Source organism: Triturus cristatus, chromosome 1_1 (genome assembly GCF_964204655.1).
Source record: "Triturus cristatus chromosome 1_1, aTriCri1.1, whole genome shotgun sequence".
NCBI classification, from domain to species: Eukaryota; Metazoa; Chordata; class Amphibia; order Caudata; family Salamandridae; genus Triturus; species Triturus cristatus.
Genome location: NC_140579.1, coordinates 178,861,934 through 178,888,773, shown reverse-complemented (window position 1 = coordinate 178,888,773; position 26,840 = coordinate 178,861,934).

The window sequence follows — 26,840 nt, the reverse complement described above, 5'->3', positions numbered from 1 at the left end:
CTCCCTGAGCAAGAAATTCCCCACATATACCAAAATGGCTCTTGGAAGTGGGGGTAGACCTGTCTGGCTCTTGGTCCCTTGGTTTTTCCTAACCGTGAAGGGGAATCTGTGGGCACGTTGGATCTCTCTTTCCCATTCCCACTGTGATTCAGGGAAGGCTCCCCTAAACAAATTAACCACGAACTGCATAATGTTGTCCCCCTCTTTCCCTTCTGCCACCCCCAAAATGCGAATGTTATTCCGCCTCTGACGGTTTTCGAAGTCTTCCAGTTTCCATTGCAAATCGCTAGACAGTTTTTCTTGTTCCTGTTTGAAATCCTGCAGACCCCCAAGGTCATCCTCTATTTTTCCAGTCCGCTCCTCTACCTCAGTCACTCGCTGGGCAAGCCCTTCATAGAGTTTATTGACCTTCTTAAGGGTATTGTGGATTTTCTTTGTGGCTTGCCTGGCCCTCCGACTTTCCGATCTTGCCTCCCCTTGCATTTGTTTAAGTGTAGCACAAATCGTGTCAAAAGGGGCAAGGTACTGTGCAGGAACGGGAGTACTATCTAGGGTCTTGCCCTCCTCCGCATAAGACTGCGACGTTGCGGAATAATCCCAGTCCAACTTCTTCCCCTCTACTGTAGGTGAATCCAATTTGCCGCCGTGCCTCTTACCCCTTGCCTTTCTTTTTTTCTGTGTAGCCTCTTTCATAGAGAAGTTTGAATCAGAACTTATTTCTTCGTCCGATTCCCCCTCTTCTGATGTGTCATCGGTTGACTGGGAGATGTCTGTGTCCTCATTCAGCGAAAAGAAACATTCGCCATCGGCTGAGGCTCCCTCTTTTTTCTCTGGGCCCAAGTTTTTAACATCAGTAGCCAACATAGGGTCTTTTCCCAATGGGATACAGTCATTATTTGCTTCCTTGCCCCTTTTCCCGCTCATTTCAGCTTCCAATTGTGTAAGTGCCTCTAACATGTCCATACTTCCAGATAACCCAGGTACAGATACTGATACAGATAGACACTTACTAGAATCCGGCGTCAAGTTGTTTTTAAGCCCCCTTGTTGCTTCCTCCTGCCAGTCATTGGGGGACATAGATTGTATTACCTTAGATTCTGTAGTGCCTGCAATGCCTTCTCCGCCGTCTCCGTAGCTGCCGGCGAGTGTTGCTGTCGAAGTGTGTGGTTGCTTAGCAACGGACGCCTCCGGTGCGTCCTCGAGGACGCTCGTAGTCACGGTTCGCTCGCTTTGCTCGGTGTCTGACTCAGGCTGCAGAAGAGGGCTTTTCCTGGCTGTGAAGGCTTCCGTCAAGGTAGACTGCCTCAATGTTGCGTCTTTCCCCTTGTTCTCACCCTGGGCTACACTTGCAGATGTATCTTTGAAATCCTCCGGGACTCGTCTGGAGCGGGTTTGATCGAGGCTATTTGACGCCGTTGAATCTGTTTTCCGCTGCTCCTCGGCACACTCCGTTTTCTCCGTTGCCCGAGGTTTGAACACCTTTTCATTTTTCTTCATCCTTTGGGGTAATATCGTTTTCCGTATTGCGCCTGACCCTCGCTGCTGTATTCCCGAGGGTGGATCGCCACTGCATTTCTCATCTTCTCGCTGAATCTTCGCTGAATCGGAGTTTGAAGGATTTGCTTTCTCTTTATCTTTAAGGGCTTTTACCAATCGCGCTGGCATTCTCGTCAATTGGGCCCGCACCGAGGTTTCCCAGTCACTTAGTCTTAAAGCGAACTGCACGAGCTGAGTTTTAGACTTGGGATATTTTAACCTAAGGCTGGTTAGTCCTGCTTGTATCCAAACAACGAAATCCATAGGTTAGGTATAGGTTAGATTATACAATCTTCATCCACTGGCCATTAGGTGTATCGGGGGGGAGAGAGCCGGAGCGTCTTCTCACCACAACCTCACGGCGGCCATCTTGCCTCCCCCACCTATGCAATAAAATTCTTAACAGCAACTACTTTATTAGCTATTTTAGTCCAGATACTCTCAGCTTCCAGTGGTACTAATTCTTCATGCAAATCAGTAATATTTTTGATATAGACCTTCAAGTCTTTGCTTTCGTCTGGAATGTAAGTGCAACAATGTTGAACTTTCAATATTCCACAAACTCCACCCTCCTTGGCCAATAAAATATCAAGGGCAAGTCGATTTTGCATAGACATGGCACGTACGGCAATCAATTCCGTATTCACCAAAACAAACCCTCCAGCGGTATTTGTCGATAAACGATCCACCACTGTTGACAGTTTCCGAATTTTATATGCATTCAAAGAAATTCCCACTGCTGGAATTAAAGCTCCAAAAATGTCACCCACTATTTCAGACCAAGTTTCTCTCTTAAAACGTGTTAATAAATTAATATGTTCTACATCTTCTATTCTATCTATATGAAAAATCTTTGGAAAAACCAGGCCCACATAACACGTGCCATACCAATGGTCAGGCAACTTGTAATAAGCCTTGTTCCCACAAACATAATACACTCCTGGAAAAATTGGATCCTCTCCTCCTCTAAAACCCCATCCTGTTGCAATGAAGTATGGATCATGACACTCACTAGTCCCAACAAAGTGTGTATCATATTGGGATTTCTTCCTTGTAATGCACAGCTTACCCTTCTGTGGTGCATCTAAAGCTAAAGTTGGACTAGCTCCATTTCTCAATTCTTTTCCCATCTCAATGTCCCAAATTGTCTCACTCACTTTGTATTTCCCTGCCTTTTCATGCATGCTCAATCTCCTTTTCTCCACCATGTTTAGGAAAGCTTTCTCCTCTTCTTTCAAACTGCAAGTTAAATTATTCTTAAAAATGTAATCTAATGTTAATTCTTCTTTCTCAATAAAAATCTCACCAAAAATGTTAGCTTCTTTAGCTGGATTCAACTTCTCATTCATAGGCAATTGCCCAAAAATACTATCTTTGTTAGACATCTTATAATCTATTTTCCCTAGCAAATAAAAAACACTACTTAACACACTACAAGAAATTCCATACGTAGCTGGTAAATGATGATAAGTAACACCCTCTGAAACGGATGCAGGTAATTGCATACAAACATAGCAATCCCTCACTTCCATTGTCTTCACATATTCATACAACAATTTCGAAAAAACATTGCTAGAAAAATCATTAATTGACCTATCTTTATGCATGTAAGTATTACTAATTCTAGTTGGAACTACTTTTTGTGAACTTTTCTCTACATTAGTCTCATTCTCAGTATGTATTTCAAATGTACCTATTGAAACTCTAAATGTAACTAATAAAGCTAAAACGCCCCATAGTAGCATTAATAATGCAGTACAGCACCAGCACATTTTACACCATCTTTTCAAGAAGGCACATCTACTTTGATTATTCTCTATGTTAGCCATTTTACTACTTTGACCTTGTCTTTTGACTTAGCCTCTACTCCTCCACTACTGTATTACTCTTTATTTCTGGATTACTTCATACAGCTGGATTTCAGACTTTTTCCTTTTCACTTTTCTCCAAGTGATTTCTTCAGTTCACTCAATTTGGATATTCATCACTTTTCACTCCTTCTTCTTCAGCAACATCAAATTGTATCAGATCATCAACAACATCCTGTGCATCCGACTCTTCTCCAATGTCAGTCAGGATAACTTTTAAGATTCCAACAGATTTGTCCTTTTCCTCAACCACTTTTCTCAAGATCCCCTCCGGATTGTCTCGATTCACTGTTTCTTCTTCTTCTCCTCCTTCAGACAGTGCCACATAAGACCATTCCGGTGATCTGTACTCTTGGTTGGGTTTTCTAATTCTCTTTATCTCCTCAGGTTCTCTTGACTCCTTTTGCTCCTTCCTTTTTACTTCATTTTGACTCGACACCTCATTCACTTGTTCAGCTTTCGATGTATTTGCTCTTATCAGTCTGTATCTCTGTTCACTTGGGGCATTTCAATGAAATCTACCTGCATTCTCGTGAAAGGACCACCTTCTCTACCTATCGTTCCCAGACTCACCACTGTCTTTTTCCCAGTGTTAAATTGCTGGCAAATCAAGCATCTCTGACAGATGCTTTCTGCAATTGTCCTGAACTTTGCATTGTACCAAGTTTGTTTAAAAGACCTGATCATCGCATCCCTTCCCAAATGTCCCTGGCCATGATACATCCTTGCCATTGCTGACAGCATGGAATTTGGCATGACTGGTCTGCCATCTCTATAGACCCAAACATGGTCTGTTTCTCTTGGGGCACAACCTGCCTTGATCCAGTCTTTCTTTTCTTCCTTTCCTGCCTCATCCTGCAACTGTTTCACTTCATCCCACGTTTCTAGGACATTAGTAAACATCACAGAACAAAAAGACATTTCACCTTCTCGTTCCCTATTAATTGACTGATTATTCTTTGCACAATATTGTGCAATGTCGTTAGCATATCTATTGCCAACTGTCACAAAATCATCTCCTTGTCCATGAGCCGGACATTTCACAACTGCTAATTCTTTAGGCAGCTGTATCGCCTCGAGCAATTTCCCAATCACTTCAGCATTCTTTATTGGAGTCCCACTCGACGTCAAGAAACCTCTCTGTAGCCAAAGTTGGCCAAAATCATGCACAACTCCAAATCCATACTGACTATCAGTCATCACAGTTACTCTCAGATCTTTCCCAATCTCACAAGCTTTCGTGAATGCCACCAATTCAGCAACTTGTGCGGATTTCACTCCTTTCAATGGTGATGCTTCCATTACTTCTGAAACTTTGCACACTGCATATGCTGCACTCAGCACACCATCATCATTCCTCAGGCATGATCAATCTACAAACAGCACATGATCACTCTCAAGTAAGGGAAGATCCCTTATGTCTGGTCTCGGTTTTGTACAGTAATCCAGCACATCCAAACAATTGTGATCATCTTCTGTCTTCACACCCACATTTTCAATATCCGGCAACAATGTCGCTGGATTCACATTCACACATCTCTCCAGAGTCACATTTGATGCTCCCAGAATGACTTTTTCATATTTAGTCAGCCGACTATGTGACATGTACTGAGTTCTGCTTCTTGTCAAAAGAATTGCCACATTATGAGGTACGAATACCCTTACAGGATATCCCATTATGATTCCCTCACTCTGTTCCAGACTTCTGCATATTGCAGCCACAGATTTCAGACAACCTGGTAAACCCACAGCTACAGGGTCAAGTGTCGATGAGAAGTACGCAATAGGCCTTCTCAGTAATCCATGTTTCTGAATTAACACTGAAAGTGCACATCCATTTCTCTCACTGCAGTACAATTCAAACTCTTTCTCATAGTCTGGCATACCCAAAGCAGGGGCTTCACACATTCTGCTCTTCAGCTCCTCAAATGCTGCCATTTGTTCTCCATCTAGTTCCAATGGATCTGTCATTTCACTTTTTGTCAGCTTAATCAGTGGCTTTGCTATCAAAGAGAAATTAATTATCCACTGTTGGACCTGGCCTCGTGGCGTGGTCCTTAACCCCCTGGATTGTGGCCGTTCCCCGCCCCGGCCGTCACGGGCCACCCGTCTGGACTGCACCAAGGCCCTTCACCCGGAGCTACACGTGGTCGCATACTCCTCGTGGCTCCGCCATCTTGTTGGCATCCACGTCACACCGTGCCCCAGCCGGCGCGACCCCGCTCAACCCAGCCTCGACCCCAACGAAGCCCCGACATCGAGGCACCACGACCTGGCCAGGGGGTGCCGCAGGAACCATTCATCGCCCCGGCGGAGGACAGTATCGATGGGACCCCCAACTGTCCTCCCCTCTCGAGGTGTGATCACCCTGCAAACTCCCATGGGCCTGGCGCCTCTCCTGCTGGGCGTCTGGCCACCTCCACCCGGCCACTCCGCCCCCTCGGGCGCATAGGTCCGGACATCAAAGGGCTCCAGACCTATATCTGGGGCGACCCCACCACAGCTCGGCAGTTGTATCCCGGAGTCGAGAGCCCTGCTGATCGAATCGCGGCTGACCCTACGGAGACGAACTCTTGCCGGAACCATCACGAGCCCTGCTGACTGCGTCGCGGCTCCCTCCTGTGAACCCTTTTCTGAACCACCTGGAACATCGGAGCCCTGCAGACGCTGTCGCGGCCCAACCTCGCTGGAACCTTCCTCGGAGCCCTGCTGACGACGTCGCGGCTCGAGCTGAGCAGAAACCATCTTGAGAGCCCTGCTGATTGAATCGCGGCTCTCCACGAACTGTACGCCAGAGCCCTGCTGACGCCGTCGCGGCTCGACCCCTCCGAGATCGGAGGTCCTCCAGCGTGAGGATAAGAACTGGGCCCCAGGTACCCTCGTACCACATTCCTGCCAAAGACTGTCCCGCTACCCCTACCCTTCCAAAGAGACATTGAGACTTTTGGTGGATCCCTCGATCCCTTCGTGTAAATATTGAACTCGTAACCTTTTATTGATGATAAAGAATTGCTTGTCTTGAGACAACCTCCTTGAGTCCGGTGTGGTGGTGTTACTGTGCTAGTACGGGATAGGAGAAGGATCTCTCAGGGGACTTCTCGGCAGCGCTCGGCTACTTCGTGCAGTGAGAGGGCCCCCCCCCCTTGGTGGTCTCACCGACTCCTCGGGGTCCGCCTTCCAACATTTGGTGGCCAGCGACGGGATCCGAGCCGAACGCAGTACGTACCAGCCAGTACCCACTAGCTACCCATCCAAACGAATAGCATCATGAGCAGCCAGGAAAACAACGCGACAATGGAGTTCCAGCCCGAACGGCTGGAAGAATATACGCACAAAGAATTAAAACAGTTCTGCAGAGACAAAGGCATTGCAACCACCAGCCTCGGTACCAAGGAAGAGATGCAGAAAGCTCTGAGGGCATGGTTGGAGGCTGGGGCAGGCCCCTCCCAGGAAGAAGGGCCCTTGCCCCTGACGGAGACCACAGCAACCGCACTGACCCCGGCAACCGGAGGAAGAAAGAGCCTAGAAACCGGCCTCTCCGAGGAAGAAATACGAGAGCGGGAAAAGGTCCGGAGCCACGAACTAGAGCTCGCCCGACTACGGCTGGACGGCGAACTCCAGCTGGCAGAAAAGAAACTGGCCCTCGAGCAGCTACGCCTTCAAGAAGAAATAGAAGAGAAGAGACGACACCGGGAGTTGGAGGAAAAGAAACTAACTCTTGAGCACGAGCGCAGTCTCAAGGAGCTCGAGATCAAGGCCAAGAACGGAGGGACCAACACCCCCAGTACTAGAGACACTCTACCGCCCCCCGAGGCCAAGGTGCATATCCCGAAGGAGGTCGTCAAGGAGTATTACAAGAATGACGATATCCAACAATGGTTCAAGGCCTACGAGGTGGCCATGACCTCCCATCGGGTGCCCCGAAAAGACTGGGGCGCAGGCCTGTGGGGGCGATTCCTGAGTGAAGGGCGGGACACGCTGCTCCAGCTACCGGAGGAGGTGATGACCTCCTACGATCACATGAAGGAGGCCCTGCTCACCCGCTACGGGCTAACAGCGGAGATGTACCGCCAGCGGTTCCGAGACTGCAAGAAAATCCCGGGTACCACATGGGTGGAATATGTGGACTTTTTCAGTCGGGCCCTAGAAGGGTGGATCAAAGGCAGCAAAGTAACCACCTACGGACAACTGGTCGACCTCATCGTCTGGGAACATCTTTCCAACAATTGCTTCGTGGAACTGAGACAGCACCTCCTCGACAGCAAAATGACCGACCCGCGAAAACTTGCCGTTGAGGCCGATCGATGGGTCAACTCCCGGGTCCCCCGGAGCTCAATGGGGGAGTACCAGAGGAACCCCAACGGACCCCCACGCCAGCGCGGTGGGGGGGGAGGGCCGAACAGGAACCGAGACCCTCCCGCTGGGGCCCCCAGGAGCCCCCCTCGAGGGCCACCGCAGCCACATCTCTCCCCGAGCCTAGCGCGAAGGGTGGGCCCGGCCCGACCCGGACCACGGCCACCAGTGACCTGCTACGGCTGCCAACAAACCGGACACTTTGCCAGCGACCCGGCCTGCCCCCTGAACCGAAGAAACGGGGCCGGCGGGCCCCCGCCCCGGCAGCTGACAGCCGCCGCCTTGGGGGGAGAGGAGGAAGAAGAGGCCCTCGACCGAGAAAACACTGAGTGGGAGCCGGCAGCCATGTCCCTGGTCTGCCTGGGTAGCCGAGAGATGGTACCCTGCACCCCCATCCCAACCAACACCCAGAAGTACCGGCAGCAGGTCACGGTCAACGGACAACGGGCCGAAGCCCTTCGCGACACCGGCGCCAGTATCACCGCTGTCCGCTGCCACCTGGTGACCCCTGAACAGATTCTACCGAATGTGCTGTGCCCTGTGCGGACGGCCGACAACAGTGAAAGCCTATGCCAGATGGCCCTGGTCCCCTTCGAGTGGGGAGGGGTGACGGGCCTGCTGAAGGTGACGGTGCGCGACGACGCCCCGGTCGACTGCCTCCTGGGGAACGACTTGGAGAGTTCCCCCTGGGCTCAAGTAGAACGACGAGAGCACCTCCGAATGTTGGGACTGGCTGATTGGGCCTGCGCCATCACCCGGTCCATGACCGCCCAGGCCCCCCGCTCCTCCTCGACCTCCGGGACTGCCCGACCCGAGGGGCTCACACCCCCTCCCGCCAGCAGCGAGGAGGAGGCGGACACCGGCCCCGGGCCCAGCGAATCCTCCCCCGAAGAGATGGCTTCTCCGAGCGCCCTACCAGAACTGACGCAATGGCAACATGAAGGGGGCCCCACCCGAGAGCAGTTCCAGCAAGAGCAACAGTCCTGTCCCTCTCTCGAAGGGGTCCGACAGCAGGCGACCGCGCAAGCCAACGGTGACCAGACTGGCACCCACTGGATCTACTGGGCCGAGGGCCTGTTGTACAGTGAACAGAAAGTGGCAGAACTCGGGGCCGGCCGCGTGTTGGTGGTCCCCCTCCGCTTCCGGGAGTTCCTTCTCAACCTGGCCCATGATGTGCCCCTCGCCGGACACTTGGGGCAAGACAAAACGTACAATCGTCTGGTGACCCACTTCTACTGGCCCCGGATGCGGAGAGATGTGGACAATCACTGCCGGTCCTGCCAGACCTGCCAAGCCAGCGGAAAGACGGGGGGTCGGGTCAAGGCCCCCCTCCAGCCCTTTCCCGCCGTCAGCACCCCGTTTGAACGAGTCGGAATCGACATTGTGGGACCCCTGGACCCCCAAACCGCCCTGGGCCACCGCTTCATCCTGGTCCTCGTGGACCACGCCACCAGGTACCCGGAGGCGGTCCCGCTCAGAACTATAACGGCCCCTGTGGTAGGCCGGGCCTTGATGGGGATCTTCTCCCGAGTGGGATTCCCCAGCGAAGTGGTGAGCGACCGTGGCACGAACTTTATCTCCAGGTACATGCGGTCCCTGTGGCAACAATGCGGGGTCACATACAAGTTCACGACCCCATATCACCCTCAGGGGAACGGACTGGTTGAGCGGTTCAACCGAACATTGAAAGGGATGATCCAGGGCCTGGAAGAACCCCTCAGGCGGAAATGGGATGTCCTGCTGCCCTGCCTCCTGTTTGCCTATCGGGAGGTCCCGCAGAAGTCCCTGGGGCTCAGCCCGTTTGAACTATTGTATGGGCACCCGGTCCGCGGACCACTCAGCCTGGTCAAGGAGGGCTGGGAGATGAAGCCCCGAGGCGCCCCTCCTGACGTCTACCGATACCTCCTGACCCTCCGAAACCAGACCCGCAAGTTCCGAGCCATAGCCGAAGCCAACCTCGAGGCCAGCCAGGAGGACATGAAGCGGTGGTACGATCGCAACACTTCTACGGTAGAATTCGAGCCAGGTCAGAAAGTATGGGTCATGGCCCCGGTCGAACCCGGCGCCCTCCAGGACAAGTGGACCGGGCCCTTCAAGGTGGTGGAGAAGAAAAGTCCCGTCACCTACCTGGTCGATCTGGAGTCCCCCCGGAACCCCCTCCGGGTCCTACATGCGAACAGGCTAAAACCCCACTTCGCCCGGACCGAACTGAGCCTGCTGCTGGCGACCGACGAGGGGGGCGAGGACGACTCCGAGCCCTTGCCCGACCTCTTGCAATCCGACAGTCACGATGGATCGATCGAAGGGGTCCAACTCGCCTCGTCCCTGACCCCGGAGCAGCGCAACGACTGCCAGCGATTACTGCGGGACTACGCAGCCCTCTTCTCTCTCACCCCGGGGGTGACCCACTGGTGCGTCCACGACGTCGACACCGGGGAGAACCCCCCCATACGACACAGAGCCTACCGGGTGCCTGACCGAGTGCGGGCCTGCATCCAGGCCGAAGTAGCGAAGATGCTGGCCCTGGGGGTCATCGAGCCTTCCGACAGCCCGTGGGCCAGCCCTGTCGTCCTGGTGCCCAAGGCCGCAGCTCCCGGTCACCCCCCGGAGTTGCGATTCTGCGTGGACTACCGAGCCCTGAATGTAGTAACCAAGACAGACGCACACCCGATACCCCGGGCCGACGAACTGATCGACCGCCTAGGGGCCGCTCGCTACTTGAGCACGCTGGACCTCACCGCCGGGTACTGGCAAATCCAGCTCACCCCCGGCGCCCAAGAAAGATCCGCCTTTTCGACTCCGGATGGGCATTACCACTTTCGGGTGATGCCCTTCGGAATGAAGAACGCCCCGGCCACCTTCCAAAGACTGGTGAACAAGGTTTTGGCCGGGCTTGAGGCCTTCAGCGCGGCCTACTTAGATGACATTGCCGTGTACAGCAACCACTGGGCCGAGCACCTCCTCCACCTGGAGGCCGTCCTGGCCGCCCTCCAGCGGGCCGGGCTCACAATCAAGGCCAGCAAATGCCAAATCGGCCACGGATCCGTGACCTACCTGGGCCATCAAGTGGGGAGCGGGCAGGTGGCCCCCCTCCAAGCGAAGATAGATGCCATCCAGACCTGGGAACCCCCCACTACCCAGACCGCTGTCCGGGCCTTCCTGGGCCTCACCGGATACTACCGGCGGTTTATCCGGGACTATGGGAGCATTGTTGGCCCCCTCACAGAGTTAACGTCCAAAAAACAGCCCAAGAAGGTACACTGGACACCCCGCTGCCAAACAGCCTTCGACACCCTCAAAACGGCCATGTGTACTGCTCCGGTGCTGCAAGCCCCGGACTACCAGAAGGAGTTCGTGGTACAGACGGACGCCTCCGAGTATGGGATCGGGGCCGTCCTCTCCCAAACTGACGAAAGGGGGCTCGACAGACCAGTGGCCTTCATCAGCCGGCGACTACTGCCCTGGGAGCAACGGTGGAGCACTATTGAGCGCGAGGCCTTCGCTGTGGTGTGGGCCCTCAAGAAGCTCCGGCCCTACCTCTTTGGCGCCCACTTCCGGGTCCAGACCGACCACCGGCCCTTGCAATGGTTAATGCGAATGCGGGGCGAGAACCCCAAGCTGCTGCGATGGTCCATCTCGCTACAAGGGATGGACTTTGACGTCGAACACCGGCCCGGCAATGACCACGCCAACGCCGACGGCCTGTCCCGCTTCTTCCGCCTTGACGAGGAGAATCCCCAAGGAGATGGGTGACTCTCCATGCCTTCGGCTGGGGGGGACGCCTGTTGGACCTGGCCTCGTGGCGTGGTCCTTAACCCCCTGGATTGTGGCCGTTCCCCGCCCCGGCCGTCACGGGCCACCCGTCTGGACTGCACCAAGGCCCTTCACCCGGAGCTACACGTGGTCGCATACTCCTCGTGGCTCCGCCATCTTGTTGGCATCCACGTCACACCGTGCCCCAGCCGGCGCGACCCCGCTCAACCCAGCCTCGACCCCAACGAAGCCCCGACATCGAGGCACCACGAACTGGCCAGGGGGTGCCGCAGGAACCATTCATCGCCCCGGCGGAGGACAGTATCGATGGGACCCCCAACTGTCCTCCCCTCTCGAGGTGTGATCACCCTGCAAACTCCCATGGGCCTGGCGCCTCTCCTGCTGGGCGTCTGGCCACCTCCACCCGGCCACTCCGCCCCCTCGGGCGCATAGGTCCGGACATCAAAGGGCTCCAGACCTATATCTGGGGCGACCCCACCACAGCTCGGCAGTTGTATCCCAGAGTCGAGAGCCCTGCTGATCGAATCGCGGCTGACCCTACGGAGACGAACTCTTGCCGGAACCATCACGAGCCCTGCTGACTGCGTCGCGGCTCCCTCCTGTGAACCCTTTTCTGAACCACCTGGAACATCGGAGCCCTGCAGACGCTGTCGCGGCCCAACCTCGCTGGAACCTTCCTCGGAGCCCTGCTGACGACGTTGCGGCTCGAGCTGAGCAGAAACCATCTTGAGAGCCCTGCTGATTGAATCGCGGCTCTCCACGAACTGTACGCCAGAGCCCTGCTGACGCCGTCGCGGCTCGACCCCTCCGAGATCGGAGGTCCTCCAGCGTGAGGATAAGAACTGGGCCCCAGGTACCCTCGTACCACATTCCTGCCAAAGACTGTCCCGCTACCCCTACCCTTCCAAAGAGACATTGAGACTTTTGGTGGATCCCTCGATCCCTTCGTGTAAATATTGAACTCGTAACCTTTTATTGATGATAAAGAATTGCTTGTCTTGAGACAACCTCCTTGAGTCCGGTGTGGTGGTGTTACTGTGCTAGTACGGGATAGGAGAAGGATCTCTCAGGGGACTTCTCGGCAGCGCTCGGCTACTTCGTGCAGTGAGAGGGCCCCCCCCCTTGGTGGTCTCACCGACTCCTCGGGGTCCGCCTTCCAACATCCACTGACGACAATAACCCACCATTCCCAAGAACATTCTCACTTCTCTCTGGGTCTTTGGGGCTTTCATTTCTCTGATAATTTTAATCCTGTCATCAGTCACTTTTCTCAGACCTTTTTCAATATTGTGTCCAAGATAATGCACCTCTTTCTTGCAAAATTGCAATTTAGCTGGAGATACCTTTAACCCTCCATCTGCCGGATGATTCAGTAAAGCTATGGTATCCACTTCACAAGCTTCACGTGTTTTCGATGCCACTAGTAGGTCATCAATATATTGTACTAGCACTGAGTTTTCAGGCATGATCAAACTCTCCAATGACTTTTTCAATAACTGATTGAATATCGAAGGACTCTCTGTATACCCCTGTGGGATACGACACCATGCTAAAATACGCTGGCCAAACCTAAATGCAAAAATCGGCTGGCTGTCATGATGCAATGGAATTGAAAAGAAAGCATGACACAAATCAATCACTGTGTACCACTCAGCATCATGTGGAATCTGATACAAAATCACTGACGGATTTGGCACAATAGGACAACATGCCACCACAATTTGATTAACTTTTCTCAAATCCTGTACAATCCTGAACTTCCCATTAGGTTTCTTTAGCCCCATTATCGGTGAGTTACACGGGCTACTCAATAGTTCTCTCAAAACTCCTTGCTGAATTATAGGAGTTATTCCCTCAATTATTTCTGGTGTCATTTTGTACTGAGGAATGTTAGGATAAGTAATTCCCTCTTTCACTGCAATTTTCACAGGATCTACATTATTCATCAATCCCACATCTTCTCCAGTAAAATCCCAAACTGTCCTTTTCACTGTTTCTCTCAACTCTTGAGGCAAATCCTCCGGATCAAACACAGCATATGCACCAATTAACTCACTCTCTCTATTTTCTAGAGTCATTCGGTACAAAACATCCTCATCTGGTGTTTCAAAAGCTATTCCATCCGGTGTACAAAAAATTGTACAATTCATCTTACAAAGTAGATCCCTACCTAACAAGTTCACTGGACTAGTGTAACAGACAATAAATCTGTGCATGTCTGAAAATTTCCCTATTTGTACTCTTACTGGTTTAGTAAGACGTGTCTTGATTTGTGTATTGGCTACACCAACTACTTGGATTGCTTCATCCGAGAGAGGAAGATTTCTAATATCTGTTGACCTGACAGTTGATCTTGTTGCACCTGTGTCTACTAAAAAAGTAACACCTTCTTCATTTATTTTTCCATCCACAAATGGTCCTGCCTGGTCTATTTCTAGAGTTGCACCAAGTATGCACTCTTCCTCCTCTCTTCGGCACCGTCAATAATCACCTTCAGACTCACTCCCTTCATTCTTTAACAAGTACTGCTGTACCTGGTTAGAACGCCTTGGTTTGTTTACCTGCTCATCATTGTAGAATCCCGAATCCGGATTATACTTTTGTGACCCTCTATTCTGCGGCAATGGCGGTTTTGGCTCTTGACTCTGCTGTTTCACAACAGAAGATTGTTGCTGCTGTCGATTATTCCCTTCGTTCTGCACCTGTTGATCTAATGGTGGATTGGTACACTCAGATCTCCAATGTCCCAGTTGGCCACAGTTGTGACACGGGAACTTTTTTTTGGCTTCCTCAAGATTCCCCTTTCCTTTAACTGCATATCTAGGTCTATTCCCTGGATTATTTCCTGCATTATTTGCCTGTTCCACTAACTGTGCTTCCTGTCTTTCCGCAACTTTCACTTGTGCCCACATTGCTTTCTCTTTCAGCTTTCTCTGTTTTGCTTCAATTTCATCACTGAAGTATTTTGCATGTCTCAAAATCTCATCTATTTTCTTACTCTGCCAATCCACAGTATGCTCACGAATTCTCTCACTAATCTCAGGTCTCAGGCCATATACAAATCTGTATACAAAATGACTCAAATCCTTGTCGCCCAGGTGTTCATCCCCACTGAATTGTTTAAAAGCCAGTATCAGCCTCTCATAAAAAGCATGAACCGATTATTTTGCTTCCTGATGTGTTCGATCAATTTTAACCCAGTCTGTCTCTTTTGGAGGTACTTTATTTTTCAGGTATACGATCACCTGCTCATACTTTCTCATTACTTCTGGATCTGGTGCTCCTGTTCTCTGATCTCTTGGATATTCCTCAGTAGGCCAACTTACAACTATTTTACACTCAGCCCACAAGTCTGCTGGAACATTTATATCAAACAGACTATTCAGGTCAATCCACAGCACTTTTGACAATTTCACAAATCTGTCTACCTGCCTATACCACTCGACGGGCTTTTCTCTCAGTCGAGGGAAATCATTCGTAAATGATAAAATATCCTGTCTGGTCCATGGAACATGTACATATCCTCCTCCAGGTATTTCTCTCATAGGATAAGCAACAGTGGATGCTTTCTCTTTTTCTCTCACAAGAAATGCTGAATAAGTCCTGATTCTTCTCTCTTCTTGTACCACCTATCCTTCCACTTCTCAACATCACCCCATTTTCGCAATAAAGCGATCATCTCTTTAATCTGTCCTGTTCTACCAGCACCATTCAGATTTTCAATATCTTTATCTGTGAAATCCATCCTGTAAGACTTCTGCAAAGCTTTCACTTTATCAATATCAACTCCTTGCTCATTCGCTATTGCTCTTAACCTGTCATGTGTATTTTTAGTTCTCCAGGTGATGTTTTTACACATAAATAACAATTCACCATCATGATGATTTTTTTAGAATTTCTGTAGGAACTGTCCCTGCAACAAGCTCTTCTAATTCTACACGTAACCTAGCCACATCAATTGCCTGTGAATCTTTATCCCTCTTTTGAAGAACTTTCATCCATTCATTCAAATCTTCAGCTGTTATTTCAGTAGATTTTCTCACTGGAACCACTTTCTTCTGCGGTTCTAAAATCGGCATCCCTGAACAACTAGCTTCACCAGCATCCAATCCTGAATTAGACTGTATCTCTAATCCTTCACTACATGTCTCATGTCTGGATTTTTCTGTCCTTTTTCCTGAATCTCCTGAAGGACCAGCCAAACTTGTCAATCTATTCCCAACATATGGAATCACCAAACCATTCTCACCTGTTCTCTGCTTATCAAAAACAGGCATAACCGGACCTATGGTTACAGGCACCGTAACAGCGTCTAGATTCTTTGTCAGCTCTTTGATCTTTTCAGTCAACTCCGATGTAGTTCTGGCTAATTCTCTCGTATTTTCGCCACCGCTTCTATTCTCTCTTTCCCTAAAAGGATTACCACTTCTTGACTCAGGTGTCACATTTTCTGTCTCAATGATACGCAATGTATCTCTTATCGGAGAAACAATTGGTGTGCTCTCTTCTGGTTCTGGTCTATATGGAGGTGGTCTTTTGTAAATCATGTCATTCAAGACTTCATCCTCATACTCATTAACTCCATATCTTCTCACTTCTGCCTCAGGAACCCTTTCTGTACCCTTCTCTTCAACTGTTCTCATAGGGTATAATCCCTCTGACATACTAGCATCTCGCCATCTCGTCATTCGATCATGATGAGTTTCACGACCATGTCTCCTCCCAAACATATATCTATAGTTTCCCCCAGACCTCTGTTTTTCTCGCTCATGTACTTCCTCTTCCCATTCCACTAAAGCCTCAAACTGTGTCGGCCTTGGTCTTGGGTCAAGACATAACATCTTTTCCCGCACATTTTTCAACACGGCCAGATTAAATGAACCATGTTCTGGAAATGCTAGAACACCATCTTCCTTTGTATACCTAACCCAATTCTCCAACCATATACAGGTATGATACCCATATCTCGCAGCCATGAAGGATGCAGGCGTTTTCGATGGAGGTAACAATTCACCCTCTCTCGTTTTAACATCTTTATCCTTGTCGAACCAATTTTTAATCTTTCTGAACAAAGATTTTTTCTTTTTCTCTTCTTGGTAATACATTTTAGCTTTTACCAAACTTTTTTAATCCTTTCCGTAATACAACTTAATAGTACGATGTTTTATCCAATAACAGCGCGACTCACACTAACGCACCAATCCTGGAGCGTCTACGTCACTAGAGTACAGAGTGACTCTTTCCAATCCTTGCGCGGCTCACAACAACGCACCAATCTCAGCGCGAGCACTGTTCTGATCTAATATCCAATCAGATCGCGGTCTGTTTGACGTCAGCAGTCGCTGCAGTCTCTTGCTCCTGTCTCCTGTCAGTCGTCTACCCCTCCTTTACAAAACTTCTCAGTGGACTTCGTGTCAGATTCTACAAAATCTATTAGTTACAACATATAAACATCTCCATTGTCTGCTTCGCTAACCAAAGAATAGTAAAGAAAATCTATTTCACAAGAATCCCGTTGACACAGTAACATGCATTCATTAACTGTTTCCTCTAGGACTGCTCCAAAGAGTATTACAATTAACCAAATATATGAGCATTCACGCACATTCATACAAGAAAATGTAGTACATGCACACAGAATCCTGCTTTTCCCGAGAACAGCGAACAATCTGCCCCACTACAGAATTATAACATACGTTAACCAAGCAGTGTGTACCTCTGCCTAGTCCTTCAAACAAGCTCAGAGAATACCTATTACTCCTCCCGCAATAAGCTTTAACGGTGAACCTTACGGATCCCTGGGACTTAAGACCAGAATTTCACAAATAACCTTCGCTACCATACACACCTTTTATACCCGAAATATTTCTAATAGTAACACACAACAATGTCACTAATTCCGAACACAGACAATGTGACGCGCAACTTCGATTGTCACACGTTTTCTTTTCCTGCATACATACAGGACCAACAATCCCGTCTTTCCCGAGAGCAGCATATACTTCCCTCTGCCCTACTACGGAACTGCTACCAGCTCCCAAATTCCAGAAGCACTACATAAAACTCAACATGACGACTTCAACATATAGTATTAGTACATATACCAACATCAATCAATAATCAATAAATCAAAAGCCAATGTACAAGCAATCTAATCAGATCAAGACAATCATCAATAACCATCAAATTCTGCTACCAGGAAATTGGTGCAGATTGGGGTGTACAAAATCTCCCTACTTCCACGGATAGAGTAATTTCACAGTTACACGCACATACACTCATCATACACTTGGGCCCATTTTACTAACATACGCTCAAATACTCTACCAACACTGAACCTGTGAAAAGAAAAACTCCTAAACACCCTGCATCTACACTGAGGTCGATAAGACCTAATTGTGATTGTCCTGAGTCATGATCTAAACAATCTATACAACAATAATCAAAATAGAGTACTCAATAATTGACAAGAAATAACCACCAACACTGTATTTAAAATTATGGTACTTTATCTAAAATTAGTCAAAGGAAAATCAATCAAAGTAAATCATTATTTTCATAATTACCTATTCTAGCTAAATGTCAGAATGGGTCAGGACAGGTCTCTCAGTAGAAGTCTCCCGAGTCGCCGTCCTCACAGCATAAGTCCTCACCAACGCAGGTTTGGGAAGAAGTGGCAAAGTGGCAAAAACCCTCTCTAGGCTAACAATATTTATAATGTGTTTAACAATAGAAGGCAACATAAAATGTTTTCGATATCCGCTGAACCGCTGAGCAAAGCGAGCAGGAAAGGATGTAGCATCGCTACATTTGGAAAATCTCCGCTCAGGAAAAATCACAAAAATAAAAAGACGGAAGTATAAACTCAAGTTTGCAAAAGTATCTTTTAAAATGTTCTTCCTCAATATCTCAGCAAAGTCACCGCAGACTGGACAATGTTCATTGTATTTTATCCTTGTCCAAGGGCAGCTGGCAATTCTCCCAGAACTGCTGTCCTCACGGAAGATTTTCTACCAGGCGAAGACTGTGGTCAGATGACTCTCGACCATGTTCAGCAAGGCCTTCTCATCACAAAATTCACTCGAATACAGGCTTTAAACGGTAGCCATTTTCCCACCAGGCCAAAATGTACCATCTTAATTAAAAGAGACAAAACAACGTTACCACAGCATAGTGATTAAACAGTGTTAACCCCACTAATACCCTTATGTGTATGTAATTATCTAGCTTTTGCAACACAAGAAAAGCATTAGTACATAACATTTAAAAAGCGTTTTTCCGTGCTTTAAATAAACAGCACTCAGCAACATTTATTAATAAAACATGCACATTTATTAAATAGCAACGCAAAAGCATCCCCACGTATAATTTTCTCCTGTTAGTTTATATTGATTAGTCAGAACATTTACACAAAACAAATAATTAATAGTTAAAAATTAATATTTTATTAATCGACAAATAGACAAACCAGAGCTTTAAAAACCCAATAGATTTTCAACAGAAAACTCTGCTCCAGCACTTCTAGATCTTGCGGAGCATGCAGAGGGTGTTGAAGCAGGAGGAAGAGACGGCGTTGACCTGCTCAGTCATGCAGAGGGTGGAGTCTCCCAGGTGCATGTGCTTATAGCAGGCTTAAACAAGTATTCTTAGAAGTACTATTATTGTCTATCCTCCCCTGTTGCAGCAACCTTGACTCCACTTAAGTTTCAGTAGTAACCTTTTGTCAACTGTAGGTCCTTGTCCCCTTGTCGCCTGTGTAATAAAGTAAGAAGGAGGGTAGACAGAGTTGATGGTAAATCCAAAAGTAGTTTATTCTTCAGTTCAATCATGAGTAATTAGTTACTGGAAATGTAGATTAAACGGTAGTTGTAGCAGTTGCAGCCCTACCGGGAGCAGCATACCACCTGCTCAGCCCACATACACCAACTGACATTTCACTCAACCAGACACACAGGAACATTACATGACATCACTCAAACAATGGCTGAGCAGCAGAGCACAGAATACCAAGTAAAGACTAAACATCAAGAGCAGGATACCACACATTGCTTGTCTGTTGGGACACAAAATGGAGATTTAATTTCTCTAGCCTCTGGCGTCATACATATTACCTCATTTATAGGCATTTCATTATTGTGAGCACCTCCCTGTGAGGTATATACTGCAAAGTAAGCACATCTACTGTAGTTAAAGTGAAAGCGAAAAAGGTTTGGTAATGGGTTATTACCCATACATACCTTTAAAGACAAAGTGTGTATTTAATTTAGAACATACATAAATAATGCCTTAGCTTTGGTTCATGGTTTCTACGGGGAGAGAGGGTAGCCTGTTGTCACACTCTGTAAATACAAAGAAAAGGAGGAAGGGGGTTACAGTGGTACAAGTAAATACCACTTTCATTTTATTCGTAATGCTATTCGCATGCGAGTAGCAGTGTTGCATAACTGTATGAACATAGTTGTCATACGGTGTAGTTTCCAGAAACTATTCAGTGCGGCCGGAGCCGCGCTTACCACATCAAGAGGACACCTTTTCAGTCTGCACCTAATTAGGATAGCCCTTCGGCTGCCAAACACACACACCTTGTTGGTGGAGGCCAAGTTCAACCCTTACAGCCCAAGATCCAGACCATACTGGACTGGGTGGCCCCCAATAACCCAGACTCAAGTCAGGGCCTTCCTTGGCAAGACTGGGTACTACAGTAGGTTTGTGAAGAAGTATGACATCATTGTGAAGAGCTCTCAAAGACCTGACCTACAAAAGAATGCCCATAAAGATGAACTGGACAGTGAGCTGTCAAAAGGCTTTTGACACTGAAGGAAGCAATGTGCTCTGCACCTGTTCTGAAAGCTCCAGATTTCGCCAAGCCATTCATTGTGCATACAGATACCACTGAAAATGGGATAGGAGTGGTCCTATTCCAAATAAATGGCCAGGGTCAAGACCAGCTTGTGGCGTTCATCAGTAGAAGCCTACTCCGCAGGGAACAGTGTGGGAATACTATTGAGAGAGAAGCCTTTGCTTTGGTTTGGTCCCTGAAGAAGCGGAAACCATACCTGTTTGGCTCTTACTTCAAATTGATCACAGGCCTCTCAGATGGTTAATGGTAATGAAAGGCATAACTCCCAAACTGCTCAGGTGGTCCACCCCCCTACAGGAATGGACTTTGAAATAGAAGTAGACCTGGGATTGCTCATGCCAATGCAGATGGCCTTTCCAGGTTCTTCCACTTAGACAATGAAGACTCTCTAGGGGAAGGTTAGTCTGATCCTGTTTCATTTGGGGGAAGGTCGTGTAGGAAGGTGCCTCTTTTGGACATGGTTGGCCCCCACTTTTTGCCTGGAAAATGATGTAATTTCGACTGGAAGTGCACAGTTTCCCTGCCAACCAGGTCTCCTGTGCCAGAAGCGCTGTCCCTAAACTCCACCTTTTGTTTCCCAATTGCCACAACTTCAGTATCCATTGTAAGTCCCTAGTAAATGGTACCACTAGTACCTAGAGCACTGGCACTGAATAGAGATTATGCCACACGAGGGTCCCCTCACCAAGGCCATGCATGCTGTCATCGCAGACTGCGTGTCATGGTGCAGACAAAATGAAGAGTCGACAGTCAGTCAATCAGTCAGTGTTTATAAAGCGTGCTACTCATCTGCTAGGGTCTCAAGGCGTGGGGGTGCAGCTCAGTTGGGGACATTCGAAGAGCCAGCTCTTGATGTTTTTCCAGAATTGGTCCAGTGTTAGGCTTCTCCAGAGGGGGAGGGGAAGCTCATTCCATGTCTTGGCTCCAAGGTTGGAGAAGGACCTTCCACCCGCTCTGTTCCTGTAGAAGCATGGGGCAGTGGCTAGGGAGAGGTCAGCTGATCATAGGTTTCTCTTGGGTGCGTGGAAGGAGAGGTGATTCTTGAGTTATTCAGGTCCGATGTTGTGGAGGGCCTTGTATGCATGTGTGAGCATCTTGAAAGTTATCCTTCTTTCAACGTGAAGTCATTGGAGGTCGCGGAGGTGTTGGGTGATGTTGTTGTGCCTTGGGATATCGAAGATTAGTCTGGCTGTGGCGTTCTGGATGGTCTGGAGTTTGCGGAGGAGTTTCTTGTTGATTCCTGTGTAGAGGGCATTGCCGTATTCCAATCTGCTAGTGATGAGGGCGTGAGTGACCGTTTTCCTGGAGTCAGCGGGTATCCATTTGAATGTTTTACGTAGTATGCAGAGGGTGTTAAAGCACACAGATGAGATGGTGTTAATCTGGCAGTACAATGCCGAGGTTGTGTGCATGGTCTGTTGGGGGTGGGTGGGTTTCCGAGGGCGGTAGGGCCCAGTTGTCCTCCCATGCTGAGGGGGTGGAGCCAAGGATGAGGACTTCCTCGTGTGCCATACCCAAGGACACTTCATGGGATAGAGTTAAAACACCCCTCTGGCAGGCCTTATAGCCCCAAGGCAGGGTGCACTATATCTCTAGTGAAGACATATCTGCATGAGCAGATATGCCCCTGCAATATCCATGTCTATTCTTGGATATAGTAAGTGAACAGGGAAGCCATACCAAGTACATGGGCTGTACACTCGTCATTACGATTTCCCCAGCTCTATTATGGCTTCACTGTATTATTGGGTATTTGGTACCAAACATCTCGTTTTAATAAACTTGCACTGATTCCTGTGTCGGATTTATTAAAACTTGCACACAGAGGACCCCTTAGAGGGGTCTCCTGAAACCTACCAACGCTTAGTGTGGTCAGCGACTGGTGTAAGCCAGCCTGTCGCCACCAGACAGAATTCTGACCTTGGTCGATAAAAAAAGCCTGTCCTGGGTGGAGGTCAGGAAGAGCCATCTGTGGCAGGAAGCTTCAAAGGCTTGCCGCCTTTGGAACGTGACCCCAGCCTCTCCTGATAGAAGGAGCAGCCCCCCCTCCTGTCCTCACCCACTTTTGGTGGGAAAACGTAAAAAATAGGAGGTGTGTCAACTCCGCCCCTCAGGTGCTGGAGGCAAGGTGAAGCACATTTTTCATTGCCCACCGGCTTGAAGATGGTGGGACTTCTCCAATCAAGGCTAGGGCAATGTCCCCCTCCCACAGGAGGTGGGCCTAATAGAGGGTGTAGACACCCCAGGTAATGTACCAATTGGCCATTACCTGTCACTCCTTTGTAAACGCCCCTACATTTTGTATTTAGGTTACCTCCCCATACCTGAACAATAGTATCCACAGACACAAGAAGAAGACGAAAAAAGAACCGCTGTTTGACCGAGAACTTCAGACCTCATGGTGGACTTTTGGCGCTAACTTCTGCCTGCACCACAGTACTCGACAATCGGCATCCTCCAGCTCATCTCATAGCTGTGTGGCCTCCACAAATACTGTAGATTCTTCAACCCTTCAAAAATTGCCAGAGAAACACCCTTGAGATAGAGGTAATATCTCCCTGCAGCCGCAAGCCTCCAAAATAGCAAAATCTGGTCCAGCTTTGTCCAGCTCCACAGCCCAAACAACGTCTCTGAGTGCCAGCCAAAGTTACACTTGCTTAGGAGGGTCAGTTCAGCCCCTGCACCAAGTCTTGAGGCCCCAGGACCCACAGGGGGTTGAAAGGCACCAATACCTAGGGTACCGGGCGCCTTGCTGCAATAACGAACAAAACTGAGTGCAGGCAAACTCCCACTCTACAGCAAGCCTGCACTTGACAAGGGACATCAGGACTCCAAGAGACCCACCACAGCAGTGGCCCAGCAGCTCCAGAATCGTCGTTCTAAGTGCCAGCTCCTGACTGCGAAGTACTTCTTTGAGCACCGCTAGCCATCCTCACATCTCCATTGCACCCAGCCCGCCCGGCCACAGCATCTCCAAACCACCTGTACTCCTGCAGCCCCAGAGCCCTTGCGACCTCTACTCTCCGTTGAGAGCCCTCGAACTTGTCTTCGTAGCGCACCAGCTACAAAGTCTCCTTTTTTTTTTAACGTCCTGAGAAACCCAGGAAGCTCCAGAGAACTTGGTCTTTGGCACTTTGGACCTTGGCCCCGAACCTTTGCATTCTAAATGGTGCACCACTAAAGCAACTGCATTGATTTTTCAAATGCCTTTTTCCATCCATTAGAAATGTATTGTGTGTAATGACACACAACTGTGATTATTGCATTTATTGTGATTTTATCATATTGTGAAAAGTATTTACTTTGTACCCGAAGTTCTTTGTCTAAATATATAAAAAGAACTACTATTTTTCGAATTTGGTTTCAACGTTATTCATTGAGTGTGTGTCTCATTTATTGCCTCTGTGAGTACAACAAATTCTTAGCACTACCCTCCGATAAGCCCAACTGCTCGACGATACTACCACAAAATAGAGCATTAATATTATCTACTTTTGTCTCTGTAAACCAATAAATGTCTCTCCGATGTCTCTGCACAGTGTACCCCATTGTGGTGCATTATATAGAGAGGTGGGTTTCCTACAAGGTGGGTGCGTTTGCCTGGGGCGAGCCCACCTTCAGCAGCCAGTCATCAAGGTAGGTGATTGGAACCCCTGACCTTCGAAGATATGCTGCCACCACCACCATCACTTTTATCTACACCCAAGGGACACTGGTGAGATCAAAGCATAACAGTAAACTGAAAATGCTCATGTCTAGCTATAAACCTCAGGCAGCGGCGGTGGGACTGCAAGACGGGAATGAGGAAATATGTGTCAAGCAGGTTCAATACAATCATCGAGCCTCCCGGGCCAAAAGTGGACAAGATCTAGCCCCAGGATGAGCATCCTGAATTTGTCCTTCTGGAGGTAAGCATTCAGATGGCACAGATCTAAAATACGGCAAGGGCGCAGTTGTTTTTTTGACACCAGGAATTAGCAGGATTCACATCCAAAATCAACTTTTGATGCATGCACTGTTTCAACATCCCCTTTGCCAAAAAGGGCATGCACTTCCTGCCATAGGACAGACAGATGGTCCTCCATTAGTCGTTCCAAGAATAGTGAAGGTGTTGGCGAGTGGCCAGGAAGGGTAGGGTATGCCCCTTCTGTACAATTTGCAGGACCCACCTGTCTGATGTCATGGTCTGCCAGCCTGGGAAAAATGACTGGATCTTTCCCTTAACCAGGTGGCTATGCTCTACTAAATGTATGCTAAAATGGTTTGACTGGTCGGGCCACATGGGGGGAGGGGGTAGTCCGGGGGGCAGCAGTAGACTGACTGGCGTGCTGTCCTTGACTGCAGATCGGTGGGTACCACATCCGCAGCCACAAAAAGGACGAGAGCCCCACTGAGGCTGAAGTGTTCTCTGTATGGGATGCCCTGCCCGAGCCGCAGAAGGGTAAAAAAGACTAGTGCTATTTGTGGAGCAAACAACCCCAAGGAGCATGCCATGGATCTGCTTTCTTTGAAGCGCTCCAAAGCAGAGTCCGCATTAGTTGTAAAAAAGGTGAATCATGTCAAATGATCGATGTACAGTTGTCCTTAAGCGGCAACTGTACATCGCTGGAGAAACCCATAGAACTTAACCAGCTGTTGCGACTGACAGCTAAGCTAGCGTCAATGGCTCGACAATGGTCAGTGGAGTCGAGGCCTCACCTTATTGTAAACTTGGTAGCATCACAGCCATCGAGCATGGCTTGGATTAGTACAGAACACTGGTGTTCTGGGACACCTGGGAGGACTGAGCAAACTTGTGGAAGAAAATACACTCTTCCCAAAGATCTCTACACTCATATGCTCCCTGCCCAGGGGGGTAGTTGGGAAGGCACTGGATTTTATCCTACTGGTTAAAGCTTCCACCAACAAGTTCCCAGGGGAAGGGTGCGGAGTCAGAAAAGAGAGGTCGCCGGGGGCTGCACAATCTGGTGATTCATTTGGGGCCAGAGCAGGGTTTGGCCCAGACCCCTGAAAGGGTGTCTGTGAGGGCCTCTTTAAAAGGCAACAGGGGGCGTGTCCAAGATGGCAAGTAAGTCGCACACCTCGGAGCTCTGCCGGATCTACAGGTTTGCGCGACATATAACACTGATGAGGATCCCAGCGGCCGAGTCTGGCTCCGTCCAGTTGCGAGACATACGTGCTGTCCCACTGGGAGTGTGGTGACAGCCAGTGAGAAGCAGCCATCTGCAGTCTGTGGTGGCGAGGCGAGCAGAGGCATCAAGGAAGCTGGACCTGGAAGGAGCCGGCCGCTGGGCGATGGTGCTCACAGTGCAGCCTGCGTTCGACCTGTCCCCTGGTGGGCAGCCCCCCTTATGCCTTCAGTGGGTGAGTGCTCAGGCTGTCGAGGGGAGGCATAGCGATGTGGAGATCTGGCCTGGGACCCCGGGCTGCGGAGTTGCGGTCGCAGGCCACCTTTGGTTTTGCTGCCTCCTGGACTTTTGTGTCGCCCCTGCTGTGCTCCCGGAACTGGGCTGCGGTGGACGCAGTTGTAGTGTCGTAGGACAGTAATCACAATACCGACACTTGAGTATTCTGGATGTCCATGCATGTATACAATAATAGAAAATACCCTAGTTACAGTTCTTCGATCAGGCGAACGGGTCTTCGATGAGTTCGCTGAGGCCGGAGGGGTACTTCTTGAGCCGCCCGTTCCCCTTCGACCTGAGACATGGCAGGTCGATGATCGCTGGCTAACTCAGGTGCATCTCCTTGGAGCACACTGCGGGGTGTAGTTAACGCTTCTCTGACATGAAACGTGCACTTCTGAAAATGCGTCACATTCCTTGTGATTCTCTTGTCCTCCGATTCATCTGTGATCATGCTCCCTTTTTGTTTCGTCACCACTAGGGGACATGTATGATATTGACAGTCTGCTTTTCTCTGTTGTTCTTTTCGCACCAATACCCAGTCTCCTTTCTGGATAGATGGCTGTGCAGCTTTTCGTCTGTCTGCGTATTCCTTCATCTTCTCCTTTTTCAGTCTGTCTCTTGCTGCTACTTCTTCATGCTCAGAGTCTTGAGACATGCCACTGGCTGCGTCTTCCCAGACCGGTATTCTTGTGTGCACGGTGCGACCCAGCATTAGTGTTGCTGGACACCTGCCTGTGGTATTATGTGGTGTGGTTCGATATGCTCGTAATACCTCATTTAATGCCACTTGCACGTCACATTTGGACAGTTCTGCTTGTTGAATGGCCTTCTTTAGAGTGGCCATAAATCTTTCCACCATTCCATTGGCTTGTGGCCACAAGGGAGTAATCTTCCTGTGTCTGAAGTTTAGGTGATTGGGAAAAGCAGCAAATTCATGCCCATTGAATGGTGGGTCATTATCTGTTTTCACTACCTTCGGTATGCCCCATGCTGCGAAAACCTCATCCAGTACAGGTATGGTGGAGGCAGCTTTAGTTGACG